The sequence below is a fragment of the Telmatherina bonti genome, assembly GCF_933228915.1.
Source record: "Telmatherina bonti genome assembly, chromosome: 4".
Taxonomy (NCBI): domain Eukaryota; kingdom Metazoa; phylum Chordata; class Actinopteri; order Atheriniformes; family Telmatherinidae; genus Telmatherina; species Telmatherina bonti.
Window position 1 is genome coordinate 2218124 of NC_136622.1, and position 21346 is coordinate 2239469.

At 41.8% G+C, this 21346-nt stretch overlaps 1 protein-coding gene across 2 annotated transcripts in view; it reads right to left on the reverse strand.

Moving 5' to 3' along the window:
* plagl2 (pleiomorphic adenoma gene-like 2) overlaps positions 1-21346 on the reverse strand; it is a gene marked incomplete at its 3' end in the record, with an annotated part of 116612 nt that overhangs the window by 57679 nt on the left and 37587 nt on the right. The window lies entirely within an intron of this gene.

A 21346-nucleotide genomic window follows, 5' to 3' on the forward strand; every position in this document is an offset into this window, starting at 1 on the left:
GAACAATATGAAATATGCAGGGTTTTTTTAATGTTAATGTCCAACATTCTGCGCAAAAGTTTATATTTGATTTGAACAAATGCCTCAAATTTCACACCATTTCTTTGATTTTATTTTCTTCCTTTCGTGTCGCCGTATCCCGTTTCTCCATATTTTGTGCGTACGTCAGGGTCAGAGTTGGCGTGGAGGTCGGGACGTTTTACCGCCAAGTTTTGTTTTGATAAATCCCAGAAGTTGACTATAATTGGCGTACACCGGGTTTGGTGCGTGTGACAGCTTTATAAATGAGGCCCCAGGTCTACTAGTTTAGTTTCGTAGCATGTTTTACTGGTCCAGTAGTCAGATTTACTGGTCCAATAGCAGGTTTACTGGTCTAGTAGTCAGATTTACTGGTCCAATAGCAGGTTTACTGGTCTAGTAGTCAGATTTACTGGTCCAATAGCAGGTTTACTGGTCTAGTAGTCAGATTTACTGGTCCAATAGCAGGTTTAATGGTCTAGTAGTCAGATTTACTGGTCCAATAGCAGGTTTAATGGTCTAGTAGTCAGGTTTACTGGTCCAATAGCAGGTTTACTGGTCTAGTAGTCAAATTTACTGGTCCAATAGCAGGTTTAATGGTCTAGTAGTCAGGTTTACTGGTCCAATAGCAGGGTTACTGGTCGAGTAGTCAGATTTACTGGTCCAGTAGCAGGTTTACCGGTCTAGTTGTCAGATTTACTGGTCCAATAGCAGGGTTACTGGTCTAGTAGTCAGATTTACTGGTCCAATAGCAGGATTACTGGTCTAGTAGTCAGATTTACTGGTCCAATAGCAGGTTTAATGGTCTAGTAGTCAGGTTTACTGGTCCAATAGCAGGGTTACTGGTCTAGTAGTCAGATTTACTGGTCCAGTAGCAGGTTTACCGGTCTAGTAGTCAGATTTACTGGTCCAATAGCAGGTTTAATGGTCTAGTAGTCAGGTTTACTGGTCCAATAGCAGGTTAACCGGTCTAGTAGTCAGATTTACTGGTCCAATAGCAGATTTAATGGTCTAGTAGTCAGATTTACTGGTCCAGTAGCAGGTTTACCGGTCTAGTAGTCAGACTTACTGGTCCAATAGCAGGGTTACTGGTCTAGTAGTCAGATTTACTGGTCCAATAGCAGGTTAACCGGTCTAGTAGTCAGATTTACTGGTCCAATAGCAGGTTTACTGGTCTAGTAGTCAGATTTACTGGTCCAATAGTAGGTTTACTGGTCTAGTAGTCAGATTTACTGGTCCAATAGCAGGTTTAATGGTCTAGTAGTCAGGTTTACTGGTCCAATAGCAGGTTTACTGGTCTAGTAGTCAGATTTACTGGTCCAATAGCAGGTTTAATGGTCTAGTAGTCAGGTTTACTGGTCCAATAGCAGGGCTACTGGTCTAGTAGTCAGATTTACTGGTCCAGTAGCAGGGTTACTGGTCTAGTAGTCAGATTTACTGGTCCAATAGCAGGTTTACTGGTCTAGTAGTCAGATTTACTGGTCCAATAGCAGGTTTAATGGTCTAGTAGTCAGATTTACTGGTCCAATAGCAGGTTTAATGGTCTAGTAGTCAGGTTTACTGGTCCAATAGCAGGTTTACTGGTCTAGTAGTCAGATTTACTGGTCCAATAGCAGGTTTAATGGTCTAGTAGTCAGGTTTACTGGTCCAATAGCAGGGCTACTGGTCTAGTAGTCAGATTTACTGGTCCAGTAGCAGGGTTACTGGTCTAGTAGTCAGATTTACTGGTCCAATAGCAGGTTTACTGGTCTAGTAGTCAGATTTACTGGTCCAATAGCAGGTTTAATGGTCTAGTAGTCAGATTTACTGGTCCAATAGCAGGGTTACTGGTCTAGTAGTCAGATTTACTGGTCCAGTAGCAGGTTTACCGGTCTAGTAGTCAGATTTACTGGTCCAATAGCAGGTTTAATGGTCTAGTAGTCAGGTTTACTGGTCCAATAGCAGGTTTACTGGTCTAGTAGTCAGGTTTACTGGTCCAATAGCAGGTTTACTGGTCTAGTAGTCAGATTTACTGGTCCAATAGCAGGTTTAATGGTCTAGTAGTCAGATTTACTGGTCCAATAGCAGGTTTAATGGTCTAGTAGTCAGGTTTACTGGTCCAATAGCAGGTTTACTGGTCTAGTAGTCAGATTTACTGGTCCAATAGCAGGTTTAATGGTCTAGTAGTCAGGTTTACTGGTCCAATAGCAGGTTTACTGGTCTAGTAGTCAGATTTACTGGTCCAATAGCAGGTTTAATGGTCTAGTAGTCAGGTTTACTGGTCCAATAGCAGGGCTACTGGTCTAGTAGTCAGATTTACTGGTCCAGTAGCAGGGTTACTGGTCTAGTAGTCAGATTTACTGGTCCAATAGCAGGTTTACTGGTCTAGTAGTCAGATTTACTGGTCCAATAGCAGGTTTACTGGTCTAGTAGTCAGGTTTACTGGTCCAATAGCAGGGTTACTGGTCTAGTAGTCAGATTTACTGGTCCAGTAGCAGGTTTACCGGTCTAGTAGTCAGATTTACTGGTCCAATAGCAGGTTTTATGGTCTAGTAGTCAGGTTTACTGGTCCAATAGCAGGTTTACTGGTCTAGTAGTCAGATTTACTGGTCCAATAGCAGGTTTAATGGTCTAGTAGTCAGGTTTACTGGTCCAATAGCAGGGTTACTGGTCTAGTAGTCAGATTTACTGGTCCAATAGCAGGTTTTATGGTCTAGTAGTCAGGTTTACTGGTCCAATAGCAGGTTTACTGGTCTAGTAGTCAGATTTACTGGTCCAATAGCAGGTTTAATGGTCTAGTAGTCAGGTTTACTGGTCCAATAGCAGGGTTACTGGTCTAGTAGTCAGATTTACTGGTCCAATAGCAGGTTTAATGGTATAGTAGTAGGGTTCACTGGTCCAATATCAGGTTTACTGGTCTAGTAGTCAGATTTACTGGTCCAATAGCAGGTTTAATGGTCTAGTAGTCAGATTTACTGGTCCAGTAGCAGGTTTACCGGTCTAGTAGTCAGATTTACTGGTCCAATAGCAGGGTTACTGGTCTAGTAGTCAGATTTACTGGTCCAGTAGCAGGTTTACCGGTCTAGTAGTCAGATTTACTGGTCCAATAGCATGTTTACTGGTCTAGTAGTCAGATTTACTGGTCCAGTAGCAGGTTTACTGGTCTAGTAGTCAGGTTTACTGGTCCAATAGCAGGTTTAATGGTCTAGTAGTCAGATTTACTGGTCCAATAGCAGGTTTACCGGTCTAGTAGTCAGATTTACTGGTCCAATAGCAGGTTTACCGGTCTAGTAGTCAGATTTACTGGTCCAATAGCAGGTTTACTGGTCTAGTAGTCAGGTTTACTGGTCCAATAGCATGTTTACTGGTCTAGTAGTCAGATTTACTGGTTCAATAGCAGGTTTACTGGTCTAGTAGTCAGGTTTACTGGTCCAATAGCAGGTTTACCGGTCTAGTAGTCAGATTTACTGGTCCAATAGCAGGTTTACTGGTCTAGTAGTCAGATTTACTGGTCCAATAGCAGGTTTAATGGTCTAGTAGTCAGGTTTACTGGTCCAATAGCAGGGTTACTGGTCTAGTAGTCAGATTTACTGGTCCAGTAGCAGGTTTACCGGTCTAGTAGTCAGATTTACTGGTCAAATAGCAGGTTTAATGGTCTAGTAGTCAGGTTTACTGGTCCAATAGCAGGTTTACTGGTCTAGTAGTCAGATTTACTGGTCCAATAGCAGGTTTAATGGTCTAGTAGTCAGGTTTACTGGTCCAATAGCAGGGTTACTGGTCTAGTAGTCAGATTTACTGGTCCAATAGCAGGTTTAATGGTATAGTAGTAGGGTTCACTGGTCCAATAGCAGGTTTACTGGTCTAGTAGTCAGATTTACTGGTCCAATAGCAGGTTTACTGGTCTAGTAGTCAGATTTACTGGTCCAATAGCAGGTTTAATGGTCTAGTAGTCAGGTTTACTGGTCCAATAGCAGGGTTACCGGTCTAGTAGTCAGATTTACTGGTCCAGTAGCAGGTTTACCGGTCTAGTAGTCAGATTTACTGGTCCAATAGCAGGTTTAATGGTCTAGTAGTCAGGTTTACTGGTCCAATAGCAGGTTTACTGGTCTAGTAGTCAGATTTACTGGTCCAATAGCAGGTTTAATGGTCTAGTAGTCAGGTTTACTGGTCCAATAGCAGGGTTACTGGTCTAGTAGTCAGATTTACTGGTCCAATAGCAGGTTTAATGGTATAGTAGTAGGGTTCACTGGTCCAATAGCAGGTTTACTGGTCTAGTAGTCAGATTTACTGGTCCAATAGCAGGTTTAATGGTCTAGTAGTCAGATTTACTGGTCCAATAGCAGGTTTAATGGTCTAGTAGTCAGGTTTACTGGTCCAATAGCAGGTTTACTGGTCTAGTAGTCAGATTTACTGGTCCAATAGCAGGTTTAATGGTCTAGTAATCAGGTTTACTGGTCCAATAGCAGGGCTACTGGTCTAGTAGTCAGATTTACTGGTCCAGTAGCAGGGTTACTGGTCTAGTAGTCAGATTTACTGGTCCAGTAGCAGGTTTACCGGTCTAGTAGTCAGATTTACTGGTCCAATAGCAGGTTTAATGGTCTAGTAGTCAGGTTTACTGGTCCAATAGCAGGTTTACTGGTCTAGTAGTCAGATTTACTGGTCCAATAGCAGGTTTAATGGTCTAGTAGTCAGGTTTACTGGTCCAATAGCAGGGTTACTGGTCTAGTAGTCAGATTTACTGGTCCAATAGCAGGTTTAATGGTCTAGTAGTCAGGTTTACTGGTCCAATAGCAGGTTCACTGGTCTAGTAGTCAGATTTACTGGTCCAATAGCAGGTTTAATGGTCTAGTAGTCAGGTCTACTGGTCCAATAGCAGGGTTACTGGTCTAGTAGTCAGATTTACTGGTCCAATAGCAGGTTTAATGGTATAGTAGTAGGGTTCACTGGTCCAATAGCAGGTTTACTGGTCTAGTAGTCAGATTTACTGGTCCAATAGCAGGTTTAATGGTCTAGTAGTCAGATTTACTGGTCCAGTAGCAGGTTTACCGGTCTAGTAGTCAGATTTACTGGTCCAGTAGCAGGTTTACCGGTCTAGTAGTCAGATTTACTGGTCCAATAGCAGGTTTACTGGTCTAGTAGTCAGATTTACTGGTCCAATAGCAGGTTTAATGGTCTAGTAGTCAGGTTTACTGGTCCAATAGCAGGTTTACTGGTCTAGTAGTCAGATTTACTGGTCCAATAGCAGGTTTACCGGTCTAGTAGTCAGATTTACTGGTCCAATAGCAGGTTTACTGGTCTAGTAGTCAGATTTACTGGTCCAATAGCAGGTTTAATGGTCTAGTAGTCAGGTTTACTGGTCCAATAGCAGGGTTACTGGTCTAGTAGTCAGATTTACTGGTCCAGTAGCAGGTTTACCGGTCTAGTAGTCAGATTTACTGGTCCAATAGCAGGTTTAATGGTCTAGTAGTCAGGTTTACTGGTCCAATAGCAGGTTTAATGGTATAGTAGTAGGGTTCACTGGTCCAATAGCAGGTTTACTGGTCTAGTAGTCAGATTTACTGGTCCAATAGCAGGTTTACTGGTCTAGTAGTCAGATTTACTGGTCCAATAGCAGGTTTAATGGTCTAGTAGTCAGGTTTACTGGTCCAATAGCAGGGTTACTGGTCTAGTAGTCAGATTTACTGGTCCAGTAGCAGGTTTACCGGTCTAGTAGTCAGATTTACTGGTCCAATAGCAGGTTTAATGGTCTAGTAGTCAGGTTTACTGGTCCAATAGCAGGGTTACTGGTCTAGTAGTCAGATTTACTGGTCCAATAGCAGGTTTAATGGTCTAGTAGTCAGGTTTACTGGTCCAATAGCAGGGTTACTGGTCTAGTAGTCAGATTTACTGGTCCAGTAGCAGGTTTACCGGTCTAGTAGTCAGATTTACTGGTCCAATAGCAGGTTTAATGGTCTAGTAGTCAGGTTTACTGGTCCAATAGCAGGTTTACTGGTCTAGTAGTCAGATTTACTGGTCCAATAGCAGGTTTAATGGTCTAGTAGTCAGGTTTACTGGTCCAATAGCAGGGTTACTGGTCTAGTAGTCAGATTTACTGGTCCAATAGCAGGTTTAATGGTATAGTAGTAGGGTTCACTGGTCCAATAGCAGGTTTACTGGTCTAGTAGTCAGATTTACTGGTCCAATAGCAGGTTTAATGGTCTAGTAGTCAGATTTACTGGTCCAGTAGCAGGTTTACCGGTCTAGTAGTCAGATTTACTGGTCCAATAGCAGGGTTACTGGTCTAGTAGTCAGATTTACTGGTCCAGTAGCAGGTTTACCGGTCTAGTAGTCAGATTTACTGGTCCAATAGCATGTTTACTGGTCTAGTAGTCAGATTTACTGGTCCAGTAGCAGGTTTACTGGTCTAGTAGTCAGGTTTACTGGTCCAATAGCAGGTTTACTGGTCTAGTAGTCAGATTTACTGGTCCAATAGCAGGTTTACCGGTCTAGTAGTCAGATTTACTGGTCCAATAGCAGGTTCACCGGTCTAGTAGTCAGATTTACTGGTCCAATAGCAGGTTTACTGGTCTAGTAGTCAGATTTACTGGTCCAATAGCAGGTTTACTGGTCTAGTAGTCAGGTTTACTGGTCCAATAGCAGGTTTACTGGTCTAGTAGTCAGATTTACTGGTCCAATAGCAGGTTTACTGGTCTAGTAGTCAGGTTTACTGGTCCAATAGCATGTTTACTGGTCTAGTAGTCTGATTTACTGGTTCAATAGCAGGTTTACTGGTCTAGTAGTCAGGTTTACTGGTCCAATAGCAGGTTTACTGGTCTAGTAGTCAGATTTACTGGTCCAATAGCAGGTTTACCGGTCTAGTAGTCAGATTTACTGGTCCAGTAGCAGGTTTACCGGTCTAGTAGTCAGATTTACTGGTCCAATAGCACGTTTAATGGTCTAGTAGTCAGGTCTGCTGGTCCAATAGCAGGTTTACTGGTCTAGCAGTCAGATTTACTGGTCCAGTAGCAGGTTTACCGGTCTAGTAGTCAGATTTACTGGTCCAATAGCAGGTTTAATGGTCTAGTAGTCAGGTTTGCTGGTCCAATAGCAGGTTTACTGGTCTAGTAGTCAGATTTACTGGTCCAATAGCAGGTTTAATGGTCTAGTAGTCAGGTTTACTGGTCCAATAGCAGGGTTACTGGTCTAGTAGTCAGATTTACTGGTCCAGTAGCAGGTTTACCGGTCTAGTAGTCAGATTTACTGGTCCAATAGCAGGTTTAATGGTCTAGTAGTCAGGTTTACTGGTCCAATAGCAGGTTTACTGGTCTAGTAGTCAGATTTACTGGTCCAATAGCAGGTTTAATGGTCTAGTAGTCAGGTTTACTGGTCCAATAGCAGGTTTACTGGTCTAGTAGTCAGATTTACTGGTCCAATAGCAGGTTTAATGGTCTAGTAGTCAGGTTTACTGGTCCAATAGCAGGGTTACTGGTCTAGTAGTCAGATTTACTGGTCCAATAGCAGGTTTAATGGTATAGTAGTAGGGTTCACTGGTCCAATAGCAGGTTTACTGGTCTAGTAGTCAGATTTACTGGTCCAATAGCAGGTTTAATGGTCTAGTAGTCAGATTTACTGGTCCAGTAGCAGGTTTACCGGTCTAGTAGTCAGATTTACTGGTCCAATAGCAGGGTTACTGGTCTAGTAGTCAGATTTACTGGTCCAATAGCAGGTTTACCGGTCTAGTAGTCAGATTTACTGGTCCAATAGCATGTTCACTGGTCTAGTAGTCAGATTTACTGGTCCAGTAGCAGGTTTACTGGTCTAGTAGTCAGGTTTACTGGTCCAATAGCAGGTTTAATGGTCTAGTAGTCAGATTTACTGGTCCAATAGCAGGTTTACCGGTCTAGTAGTCAGATTTACTGGTCCAATAGCAGGTTTACCGGTCTAGTAGTCAGATTTACTGGTCCAATAGCAGGTTTACTGGTCTAGCAGTCAGATTTACTGGTCCAATAGCAGGTTTACTGGTCTAGTAGTCAGGTTTACTGGTCCAATAGCAGGTTTACTGGTCTAGTAGTCAGATTTACTGGTCCAATAGCAGGTTTACTGGTCTAGTAGTCAGGTTTACTGGTCCAATAGCATGTTTACTGGTCTAGTAGTCTGATTTACTGGTTCAATAGCAGGTTTACTGGTCTAGTAGTCAGATTTACTGGTCCAATAGCAGGTTTACTGGTCTAGTAGTCAGGTTTACTGGTCCAATAGCAGGTTTAATGGTCTAGTAGTCAGATTTACTGGTCCAATAGCAGGTTTATTGGTCTAGTAGTCAGGTTTACTGGTCCAAAAGCAGGTTTACTGGTCTAGTAGTCAGATTTACTGGTCCAATAGCAGGTTTACTGGTCTAGTAGTCAGGTTTACTGGTCCAATAGCAGGTTTAATGGTCTAGTAGTCAGATTTACTGGACAATAGCAGGTTTACTGGTCTAGTAGTCAGATTTACTGGTCCAATAGCAGGTTTACTGGTCTAGTAGTCAGGTTTACTGGTCCAATAGCAGGGTTACTGGTCTAGTAGTCAGATTTACTGGTCCAATAGCAGGTTTAATGGTCTAGTAGTCAGGTTTACTGGTCCAATAGCAGGGTTACTGGTCTAGTAGTCAGATTTACTGGTCCAGTAGCAGGTTTACCGGTCTAGTAGTCAGATTTACTGGTCCAATAGCAGGTTTAATGGTCTAGTAGTCAGGTTTACTGGTCCAATAGCAGGTTTACTGGTCTAGTAGTCAGATTTACTGGTCCAATAGCAGGTTTAATGGTCTAGTAGTCAGATTTACTGGTCCAATAGCAGGTTTAATGGTATAGTAGTAGGGTTCACTGGTCCAATAGCAGGTTTACTGGTCTAGTAGTCAGATTTACTGGTCCAATAGCAGGTTTAATGGTCTAGTAGTCAGATTTACTGGTCCAGTAGCAGGTTTACCGGTCTAGTAGTCAGATTTACTGGTCCAATAGCAGGGTTACTGGTCTAGTAGTCAGATTTACTGGTCCAGTAGCAGGTTTACCGGTCTAGTAGTCAGATTTACTGGTCCAATAGCATGTTTACTGGTCTAGTAGTCAGATTTACTGGTCCAGTAGCAGGTTTACTGGTCTAGTAGTCAGGTTTACTGGTCCAATAGCAGGTTTACTGGTCTAGTAGTCAGATTTACTGGTCCAATAGCAGGTTTACCGGTCTAGTAGTCAGATTTACTGGTCCAATAGCAGGTTCACCGGTCTAGTAGTCAGATTTACTGGTCCAATAGCAGGTTTACTGGTCTAGTAGTCAGATTTACTGGTCCAATAGCAGGTTTACTGGTCTAGTAGTCAGGTTTACTGGTCCAATAGCAGGTTTACTGGTCTAGTAGTCAGATTTACTGGTCCAATAGCAGGTTTACTGGTCTAGTAGTCAGGTTTACTGGTCCAATAGCATGTTTACTGGTCTAGTAGTCTGATTTACTGGTTCAATAGCAGGTTTACTGGTCTAGTAGTCAGGTTTACTGGTCCAATAGCAGGTTTACTGGTCTAGTAGTCAGATTTACTGGTCCAATAGCAGGTTTACCGGTCTAGTAGTCAGATTTACTGGTCCAGTAGCAGGTTTACCGGTCTAGTAGTCAGATTTACTGGTCCAATAGCACGTTTAATGGTCTAGTAGTCAGGTCTGCTGGTCCAATAGCAGGTTTACTGGTCTAGCAGTCAGATTTACTGGTCCAGTAGCAGGTTTACCGGTCTAGTAGTCAGATTTACTGGTCCAATAGCAGGTTTAATGGTCTAGTAGTCAGGTTTGCTGGTCCAATAGCAGGTTTACTGGTCTAGTAGTCAGATTTACTGGTCCAATAGCAGGTTTAATGGTCTAGTAGTCAGGTTTACTGGTCCAATAGCAGGGTTACTGGTCTAGTAGTCAGATTTACTGGTCCAGTAGCAGGTTTACCGGTCTAGTAGTCAGATTTACTGGTCCAATAGCAGGTTTAATGGTCTAGTAGTCAGGTTTACTGGTCCAATAGCAGGTTTACTGGTCTAGTAGTCAGATTTACTGGTCCAATAGCAGGTTTAATGGTCTAGTAGTCAGGTTTACTGGTCCAATAGCAGGTTTACTGGTCTAGTAGTCAGATTTACTGGTCCAATAGCAGGTTTAATGGTCTAGTAGTCAGGTTTACTGGTCCAATAGCAGGGTTACTGGTCTAGTAGTCAGATTTACTGGTCCAATAGCAGGTTTAATGGTATAGTAGTAGGGTTCACTGGTCCAATAGCAGGTTTACTGGTCTAGTAGTCAGATTTACTGGTCCAATAGCAGGTTTAATGGTCTAGTAGTCAGATTTACTGGTCCAGTAGCAGGTTTACCGGTCTAGTAGTCAGATTTACTGGTCCAATAGCAGGGTTACTGGTCTAGTAGTCAGATTTACTGGTCCAATAGCAGGTTTACCGGTCTAGTAGTCAGATTTACTGGTCCAATAGCATGTTCACTGGTCTAGTAGTCAGATTTACTGGTCCAGTAGCAGGTTTACTGGTCTAGTAGTCAGGTTTACTGGTCCAATAGCAGGTTTAATGGTCTAGTAGTCAGATTTACTGGTCCAATAGCAGGTTTACCGGTCTAGTAGTCAGATTTACTGGTCCAATAGCAGGTTTACCGGTCTAGTAGTCAGATTTACTGGTCCAATAGCAGGTTTACTGGTCTAGCAGTCAGATTTACTGGTCCAATAGCAGGTTTACTGGTCTAGTAGTCAGGTTTACTGGTCCAATAGCAGGTTTACTGGTCTAGTAGTCAGATTTACTGGTCCAATAGCAGGTTTACTGGTCTAGTAGTCAGGTTTACTGGTCCAATAGCATGTTTACTGGTCTAGTAGTCTGATTTACTGGTTCAATAGCAGGTTTACTGGTCTAGTAGTCAGATTTACTGGTCCAATAGCAGGTTTACTGGTCTAGTAGTCAGGTTTACTGGTCCAATAGCAGGTTTAATGGTCTAGTAGTCAGATTTACTGGTCCAATAGCAGGTTTATTGGTCTAGTAGTCAGGTTTACTGGTCCAAAAGCAGGTTTACTGGTCTAGTAGTCAGATTTACTGGTCCAATAGCAGGTTTACTGGTCTAGTAGTCAGGTTTACTGGTCCAATAGCAGGTTTAATGGTCTAGTAGTCAGATTTACTGGACAATAGCAGGTTTACTGGTCTAGTAGTCAGATTTACTGGTCCAATAGCAGGTTTACTGGTCTAGTAGTCAGATTTACTGGTCCAATAGCAGGTTTAATGGTCTAGTAGTCAGATTTACTGGTCCAATAGCAGGTTTACTGGTCTAGTAGTCAGGTTTACTGGTCCAATAGCAGGTTTACTGGTCTAGTAGTCAGATTTACTGGTCCAATAGCAGGTTTACTGGTCTAGTAGTCAGGTTTACTGGTCCAATAGCAGGTTTAATGGTCTAGTAGTCAGATTTACTGGTCCAATAGCAGGTTTATTGGTCTAGTAGTCAGGTTTACTGGTCCAATAGCAGGTTTACTGGTCTAGTAGTCAGATTTACTGGTCCAATAGCAGGTTTACTGGTCTAGTAGTCAGGTTTACTGGTCCAATAGCAGGTTTAATGGTCTAGTAGTCAGATTTACTGGACAATAGCAGGTTTACTGGTCTAGTAGTCAGATTTACTGGTCCAATAGCAGGTTTAATGGCTAGTAGTCAGATTTACTGGTCCAATAGCAGGTTTACTGGTCTAGTAGTCAGATTTACTGGTCCAATAGCAGGTTTACTGGTCTAGTAGTCAGATTTACTGGTCCAATAGCAGGTTTAATGGTCTAGTAGTCAGGTTTACTGGTCCAATAGCAGGTTCACTGGTCTAGCAGTCAGATTTACTGGACAATAGCAGGTTTAATGGTCTAGTAGTCAGGTTTACTGGTCCAATAGCAGGGTTACTGGTCTAGTAGTCAGATTTACTGGTCCAATAGCAGGTTTAATGGTATAGTAGTAGGGTTCACTGGTCCAATAGCAGGTTTACTGGTCTAGTAGTCAGATTTACTGGTCCAATAGCAGGTTTAATGGTCTAGTAGTCAGATTTACTGGTCCAGTAGCAGGTTTACCGGTCTAGTAGTCAGATTTACTGGTCCAATAGCAGGGTTACTGGTCTAGTAGTCAGATTTACTGGTCCAATAGCAGGTTTACCGGTCTAGTAGTCAGATTTACTGGTCCAATAGCATGTTCACTGGTCTAGTAGTCAGATTTACTGGTCCAGTAGCAGGTTTACTGGTCTAGTAGTCAGGTTTACTGGTCCAATAGCAGGTTTAATGGTCTAGTAGTCAGATTTACTGGTCCAATAGCAGGTTTACCGGTCTAGTAGTCAGATTTACTGGTCCAATAGCAGGTTTACCGGTCTAGTAGTCAGATTTACTGGTCCAATAGCAGGTTTACTGGTCTAGCAGTCAGATTTACTGGTCCAATAGCAGGTTTACTGGTCTAGTAGTCAGGTTTACTGGTCCAATAGCAGGTTTACTGGTCTAGTAGTCAGATTTACTGGTCCAATAGCAGGTTTACTGGTCTAGTAGTCAGGTTTACTGGTCCAATAGCATGTTTACTGGTCTAGTAGTCTGATTTACTGGTTCAATAGCAGGTTTACTGGTCTAGTAGTCAGATTTACTGGTCCAATAGCAGGTTTACTGGTCTAGTAGTCAGGTTTACTGGTCCAATAGCAGGTTTAATGGTCTAGTAGTCAGATTTACTGGTCCAATAGCAGGTTTATTGGTCTAGTAGTCAGGTTTACTGGTCCAAAAGCAGGTTTACTGGTCTAGTAGTCAGATTTACTGGTCCAATAGCAGGTTTACTGGTCTAGTAGTCAGGTTTACTGGTCCAATAGCAGGTTTAATGGTCTAGTAGTCAGATTTACTGGACAATAGCAGGTTTACTGGTCTAGTAGTCAGATTTACTGGTCCAATAGCAGGTTTACTGGTCTAGTAGTCAGGTTTACTGGTCCAATAGCAGGTTTAATGGTCTAGTAGTCAGATTTACTGGTCCAATAGCAGGTTTACTGGTCTAGTAGTCAGGTTTACTGGTCCAATAGCAGGTTTACTGGTCTAGTAGTCAGATTTACTGGTCCAATAGCAGGTTTACTGGTCTAGTAGTCAGGTTTACTGGTCCAATAGCAGGTTTAATGGTCTAGTAGTCAGATTTACTGGTCCAATAGCAGGTTTATTGGTCTAGTAGTCAGGTTTACTGGTCCAATAGCAGGTTTACTGGTCTAGTAGTCAGATTTACTGGTCCAATAGCAGGTTTACTGGTCTAGTAGTCAGGTTTACTGGTCCAATAGCAGGTTTAATGGTCTAGTAGTCAGATTTACTGGACAATAGCAGGTTTACTGGTCTAGTAGTCAGATTTACTGGTCCAATAGCAGGTTTAATGGCTAGTAGTCAGATTTACTGGTCCAATAGCAGGTTTACTGGTCTAGTAGTCAGATTTACTGGTCCAATAGCAGGTTTACTGGTCTAGTAGTCAGATTTACTGGTCCAATAGCAGGTTTAATGGTCTAGTAGTCAGGTTTACTGGTCCAATAGCAGGTTCACTGGTCTAGCAGTCAGATTTACTGGACAATAGTAGGTTTACTGGTCTAGTAGTCTGATTTACTGGTTCAATAGCAGGTTTACTGGTCTAGTAGTCAGATTTACTGGTCCAATAGCAGGTTTACTGGTCTAGTAGTCAGGTTTACTGGTCCAATAGCAGGTTTAATGGTCTAGTAGTCAGATTTACTGGTCCAATAGCAGGTTTATTGGTCTAGTAGTCAGGTTTACTGGTCCAATAGCAGGTTTACTGGTCTAGTAGTCAGATTTACTGGTCCAATAGCAGGTTTACTGGTCTAGTAGTCAGGTTTACTGGTCCAATAGCAGGTTTAATGGTCTAGTAGTCAGATTTACTGGTCCAATAGCAGGTTTACTGGTCTAGTAGTCAGATTTACTTGTCCAATAGCAGGTTTAATGTTCTAGTAGTCAGATTTACTGGTCCAATAGCAGGTTTACTGGTCTAGTAGTCAGATTTACTGGTCCAATAGCAGGATCACTGGTCTAGTAGTCAGGTTTACTGGTCCAATAGCAGGTTTACCGGTCTAGTAGTCAGATTTACTGGACAAGAGCAGGTTTACTGGTCTAGTAGTCAGGTTTACTGGTCCAATAGCAGGTTTAATGGTCTAGTAGTCAGATTTACTGGACAAGAGCAGGTTTACTGGTCTAGTAGTCAGATTTACTGGTCCAATAGCAGGTTTACTGGTCTAGTAGTCAGAATTACTGGACAATAGTAGGTTTACTGGTCTAGTAGTCAGATTTACTGGTCCAATAGCAGGTTTAATGGTCTAGTAGTCAGGTTTACTGGTCCAATAGCAGGTTTACTGGTCTAGTAGTCAGATTTACTGGACAATAGCAGGTTTACTGGTCTAGTAGTCAGATCTACTGGTCCAATAGCAGGTTTAATGGTCTAGTAGTCAGATTTACTGGTCCAATAGCAGGTTTAATGGTCTAGTAGTCAGGTTTACTGGTCCAATAGCAGGTTTACTGGTCTAGTAGTCAGATTTACTGCTCCAATAGCAGGTTTACTGGTCTAGTAGTCAGATTTACTGGTCCAATAGCAGGTTCACTGGTTTAGTAGTCAGATTTACTGGTCCAATAGCAGGTTTAATGGTCTAGTAGTCAGATTTACTGGTCCAATAGCAGGTTTACTGGTCTAGTAGTCAGATTTACTGGTCCAATAGCAGGTTTAATGGTCTAGTAGTCAGATTTACTGGTCCAATAGCAGGTTTAATGGTGTAGTAGTCAGGTTTACTGGTCCAATAGCAGGTTCACTGGTCTAGTAGTCAGGTTTACTGGTCCAGTAGCAGGTTTACCGGTCTAGTAGTCAGATTTACTGGTCCAATAGCAGGTTTACTGGTCTAGTAGTCAGATTTACTGGACAATAGCAGGTTTACTGGTCTAGTAGTCAGATTTACTGGTCCAATAGCAGGTTTAATGGCTAGTAGTCAGATTTACTGGACAATAGCAGGTTTAATGGTCTAGTAGTCAGGTTCACTGGTCCAATAGCAGGTTTACTGGTCTAGTAGTCAGAATTACTGGACAATAGTAGGTTTACTGGTCTAGTAGTCAGATTTACTGGTCCAATAGCAGGTTTAATGGTCTAGTAGTCAGGTTTACTGGTCCAATAGCAGGTTTACTGGTCTAGTAGTCAGATTTACTGGACAATAGCAGGTTTACTGGTCTAGTAGTCAGATTTACTGGTCCAATAGCAGGTTTAATGGTCTAGTAGTCAGATTTACTGGTCCAATAGCAGGTTTAATGGTCTAGTAGTCAGGTTTACTGGTCCAATAGCAGGTTTAATGGTCTAGTAGTCAGATTTACTGGTCCAATAGCAGGTTTACTGGTCTAGTAGTCAGATTTACTGGTCCAATAGCAGGTTCACTGGTTTAGTAGTCAGATTTACTGGTCCAATAGCAGGTTTAATGGTCTAGTAGTCAGATTTACTGGTCCAATAGCAGCTTTAATGGTCTAGTAGTCAGATTTACTGGTCCAATAGCAGGTTTAATGGTCTAGTAGTCAGATTTACTGCTCCAATAGCAGGTTTAATGGTCTAGTAGTCAGATTTACTGCTCCAATAGCAGGTTTAATGGTCTAGTAGTCAGATTTACTGGTCCAATAGCAGGTTTAATGGCTAGTAGTCAGATTTACTGGACAATAGCAGGTTTAATGGTCTAGTAGTCAGGTTCACTGGTCCAATAGCAGGTTTACTGGTCTAGTAGTCAGAATTACTGGACAATAGTAGGTTTACTGGTCTAGTAGTCAGATTTACTGGTCCAATAGCAGGTTTAATGGTCTAGTAGTCAGGTTTACTGGTCCAATAGCAGGTTTATTGGTCTAGTAGTCAGATTTACTGGACAATAGTAGGTTCACTGGTCTAGTAGTCAGATTTACTGGTCCAATAGCAGGTTTATTGGTCTAGTAGTCAGATTTACTGGACAATAGTAGGTTCACTGGTCTAGTAGTCAGATTTACTGGTCCAATAGCAGGTTTAATGGTCTAGTAGTCAGATTTACTGGTCCAATAGCAGGTTTAATGGTCTAGTAGTCAGATTTACTGCTCCAATAGCAGGTTTAATGGTCTAGTAGTCAGATTTACTGGTCCAATAGCAGGTTTACTGGTCTAGTAGTCAGGTTCACTGGTCCAATAGCAGGTTTACTGGTCTAGTAGTCAGGTTTACTGGTCCAATAGCAGGTTCACTGGTCTAGTAGTCAGGTTTACTGGTCCAATAGCAGGTTTAATGGTCTAGTAGTCAGATTTACTGGACAATAGCAGGTTTACCGGTCTAGTAGTAAAGTTCACTGGTCCAATAGCAGGTTTACTGGTCTAGTAGTCATATTTACTGGTCCAATAGCAGGTTTAATGGTCTAGTAGTCCGATTTACTGGTGTAATAGCAGGTTTACTGGTCTAGTAGTCAGACTTACTGGTCCAATAGCACGTTTACTGGTCTAGTAGTCAGGTTTACTGGTCCAATAGCAGGTTTACTGTTCTAGTAGTCAGATTTACTGGTCCAATAGCAGGTTTACTGGTCTAGTAGTCAGGTTTACTGGTCCAATAGCAGGTTTACTGTTCTAGTAGTCATATTTACTGGTCCAATAGCAGGTTCACTGGTTTAGTAGTCAGATTTACTGGTCCAATAGCAGGTTTAATGGTCTAGTAGTCAGATTTACTGGTCCAATAGCACGTTTAATGGTCTAGTAGTCAGATTTACTGGTCCAATAGCAGGTTTAATGGTCTAGTAGTCAGATTTACTGGTCCAATAGCAGGTTTACTGGTCTAGTAGTCAGATTTACTTGTCCAATAGCAGGTTTAATGTTCTAGTAGTCAGATTTACTGGTCCAATAGCAGGTTTACTGGTCTAGTAGTCAGATTTACTGGTCCAATAGCAGGTTTACTGGTCTAGTAGTCAGGTTTACTGGTCCAGTAGCAGGTTTACCGGTCTAGTAGTCAGATTTACTGGTCCAATAGCAGGATCACTGGTCTAGTAGTCAGGTTTACTGGTCCAATAGCAGGTTTAATGGTCTAGTAGTCAGATTTACTGGACAAGAGCAGGTTTACTGGTCTAGTAGTCAGATTTACTGGTCCAATAGCAGGTTCACTGGTCTAGTAGTCAGGTTTACTGGTCCAATAGCAGGTTTAATGGTCTAGTAGTCAGATTTACTGGACAATAGCAGGTTTAATGGTCTAGTAGTCAGATTTACTGGTCCAATAGCAGGTTTACTGGTCTAGTAGTCAGATTTACTGGTCCAATAGCATGTTTACTGGTCTAGTAGTCAGGTTTACTGGTCCAATAGCAGGTTTAATGGTCTAGTAGTCAGATTTACTGGACAATAGTAGGTTTACTGGTCTAGTAGTCAGATTTACTGGTCCAATAGCAGGTTTAAGGGTCTAGTAGTCAGGTTTACTGGTCCAATAGCAGGTTTACTGGTTAATAAGTCATATTTACTGGTCTAATAGCAGGTTTACTGGTCTAGTAGTCAGATTTACTGGTCCAATAGCAGGTTTAATGGTCTAGTAGTCAGATTTACTGGACAATAGCAGGTTTACCGGTCTAGTAGTAAGGTTTACTCATCCAATAGCAGGTTTACTGGTCTAGTAGTCATATTTACTGGTCCAATAGCAGGTTTAATGGTCTAGTAGTCAGATTTACTGGTCTACTAGCAGGTTTACTGGTCTAGTAGTCAGGTTTACTGGTCCAATAGCAGGTTTACTGGTCTAGTAGTCAGGTTTACTGTTCTAGTAGTCAGATTTACTGGACAATAACAGGTTTACTGGTCAATAAGTCATATTTACTGGTCCAATAGCAGGTTTACTGGTCTAGTAGTCAGATTTACTGGTCCAATAGCAGGTTTACTGGTCTAGTAGTCAGATTTACTGGTCCAATAGCAGGTTTAATGGTCTAGTAGTCAGATTTACTGGTCCAATAGCAGCTTTTATGGTCTAGTAGTCAGGTATACTGGTCCAGTAGCAGATTTACTGTTCTAGTAGTCAGATTTACTGGTCCAATAGCAGGTTCACTGGTCTAGTAGTCAGGTTTACTGGTCCAATAGCAGGTTTAATGGTCTAGTAGTCAGATTTACTGGACAATAGCAGGTTTACTGGTCTAGTAGTCAGATGTACTGGTCCAATAGCAGGTTTAATGGCTAGTAGTCAGATTTACTGGTCCAATAGCAGGTTTACTGGTCTAGTAGTCAGATTTACTGGTCCAATAGCAGGTTTAATGGTCTAGTAGTCAGATTTACTGGTCCAATAGCAGGTTCACTGGTCTAGTAGTCAGATTTACTGGTCCAATAGCAGGTTCACTGGTCTAGTAGTCAGATTTACTGGTCCAATAGCAGGTTTAATGTTCTAGTAGTCAGATTTACTGGTCCAATAGCAGGTTTACTGGTCTAGTAGTCAGATTTACTGGTCCAATAGCAGGTTTACTGGTCTAATAGTCAGATTTACTGGTCCAATAGCAGGTTTAATGGTCTAGTAGTCAGATTTACTGGTCCAATAGTAGGTTCAGTGGTCTAGTAGTCAGATTTACTGGTCCAATAGCAGGTTTACTGGTCTAGTAGTCAGATTTACTGGTCTAATAGCAGGTTCACTGGTCTAGTAGTCAGGTTTACTGGTCTAATAGCAGGTTTACTGTTCTAGTAGTCAGAATTACTGGACAATAGTAGGTTTACTGGTCTAGTAGTCAGATTTACTGGTCCAATAGCAGGTTTAATGGTCTAGTAGTCAGGTTTACTGGTCCAATAGCAGGTTTACTGGTCTAGTAGTCAGATTTACTGGACAATAGCAGGTTTACTGGTCTAGTAGTCAGATTTACTGGTCCAATAGCAGGTTTAATGGTCTAGTAGTCAGATTTACTGGTCCAATAGCAGGTTTAATGGTCTAGTAGTCAGGTTTACTGGTCCAATAGCAGGTTTAATGGTCTAGTAGTCAGATTTACTGGTCCAATAGCAGGTTTACTGGTCTAGTAGTCAGATTTACTGGTCCAATAGCAGGTTCACTGGTTTAGTAGTCAGATTTACTGGTCCAATAGCAGGTTTAATGGTCTAGTAGTCAGATTTACTGGTCCAATAGCAGCTTTAATGGTCTAGTAGTCAGATTTACTGGTCCAATAGCAGGTTTAATGGTCTAGTAGTCAGATTTACTGCTCCAATAGCAGGTTTAATGGTCTAGTAGTCAGATTTACTGCTCCAATAGCAGGTTTAATGGTCTAGTAGTCAGATTTACTGGTCCAATAGCAGGTTTAATGGCTAGTAGTCAGATTTACTGGACAATAGCAGGTTTAATGGTCTAGTAGTCAGGTTCACTGGTCCAATAGCAGGTTTACTGGTCTAGTAGTCAGAATTACTGGACAATAGTAGGTTTACTGGTCTAGTAGTCAGATTTACTGGTCCAATAGCAGGTTTAATGGTCTAGTAGTCAGGTTTACTGGTCCAATAGCAGGTTTATTGGTCTAGTAGTCAGATTTACTGGACAATAGTAGGTTCACTGGTCTAGTAGTCAGATTTACTGGTCCAATAGCAGGTTTATTGGTCTAGTAGTCAGATTTACTGGACAATAGTAGGTTCACTGGTCTAGTAGTCAGATTTACTGGTCCAATAGCAGGTTTAATGGTCTAGTAGTCAGATTTACTGGTCCAATAGCAGGTTTAATGGTCTAGTAGTCAGATTTACTGGTCCAATAGCAGGTTTACTGGTCTAGTAGTCAGATTTACTTGTCCAATAGCAGGTTTAATGTTCTAGTAGTCAGATTTACTGGTCCAATAGCAGGTTTACTGGTCTAGTAGTCAGATTTACTGGTCCAATAGCAGGTTTACTGGTCTAGTAGTCAGGTTTACTGGTCCAGTAGCAGGTTTACCGGTCTAGTAGTCAGATTTACTGGTCCAATAGCAGGATCACTGGTCTAGTAGTCAGGTTTACTGGTCCAATAGCAGGTTTAATGGTCTAGTAGTCAGATTTACTGGACAAGAGCAGGTTTACTGGTCTAGTAGTCAGATTTACTGGTCCAATAGCAGGTTCACTGGTCTAGTAGTCAGGTTTACTGGTCCAATAGCAGGTTTAATGGTCTAGTAGTCAGATTTACTGGACAATAGCAGGTTTAATGGTCTAGTAGTCAGATTTACTGGTCCAATAGCAGGTTTACTGGTCTAGTAGTCAGATTTACTGGTCCAATAGCATGTTTACTGGTCTAGTAGTCAGGTTTACTGGTCCAATAGCAGGTTTAATGGTCTAGTAGTCAGATTTACTGGACAATAGTAGGTTTACTGGTCTAGTAGTCAGATTTACTGGTCCAATAGCAGGTTTAAGGGTCTAGTAGTCAGGTTTACTGGTCCAATAGCAGGTTTACTGGTTAATAAGTCATATTTACTGGTCTAATAGCAGGTTTACTGGTCTAGTAGTCAGATTTACTGGTCCAATAGCAGGTTTAATGGTCTAGTAGTCAGATTTACTGGACAATAGCAGGTTTACCGGTCTAGTAGTAAGGTTTACTCATCCAATAGCAGGTTTACTGGTCTAGTAGTCATATTTACTGGTCCAATAGCAGGTTTAATGGTCTAGTAGTCAGATTTACTGGTCTACTAGCAGGTTTACTGGTCTAGTAGTCAGGTTTACTGGTCCAATAGCAGGTTTACTGGTCTAGTAGTCAGGTTTACTGTTCTAGTAGTCAGATTTACTGGACAATAACAGGTTTACTGGTCAATAAGTCATATTTACTGGTCCAATAGCAGGTTTACTGGTCTAGTAGTCAGATTTACTGGTCCAATAGCAGGTTTACTGGTCTAGTAGTCAGATTTACTGGTCCAATAGCAGGTTTAATGGTCTAGTAGTCAGATTTACTGGTCCAATAGCAGCTTTTATGGTCTAGTAGTCAGGTATACTGGTCCAGTAGCAGATTTACTGTTCTAGTAGTCAGATTTACTGGTCCAATAGCAGGTTCACTGGTCTAGTAGTCAGGTTTACTGGTCCAATAGCAGGTTTAATGGTCTAGTAGTCAGATTTACTGGACAATAGCAGGTTTACTGGTCTAGTAGTCAGATGTACTGGTCCAATAGCAGGTTTAATGGCTAGTAGTCAGATTTACTGGTCCAATAGCAGGTTTACTGGTCTAGTAGTCAGATTTACTGGTCCAATAGCAGGTTTAATGGTCTAGTAGTCAGATTTACTGGTCCAATAGCAGGTTCACTGGTCTAGTAGTCAGATTTACTGGTCCAATAGCAGGTTCACTGGTCTAGTAGTCAGATTTACTGGTCCAATAGCAGGTTTAATGTTCTAGTAGTCAGATTTACTGGTCCAATAGCAGGTTTACTGGTCTAGTAGTCAGATTTACTGGTCCAA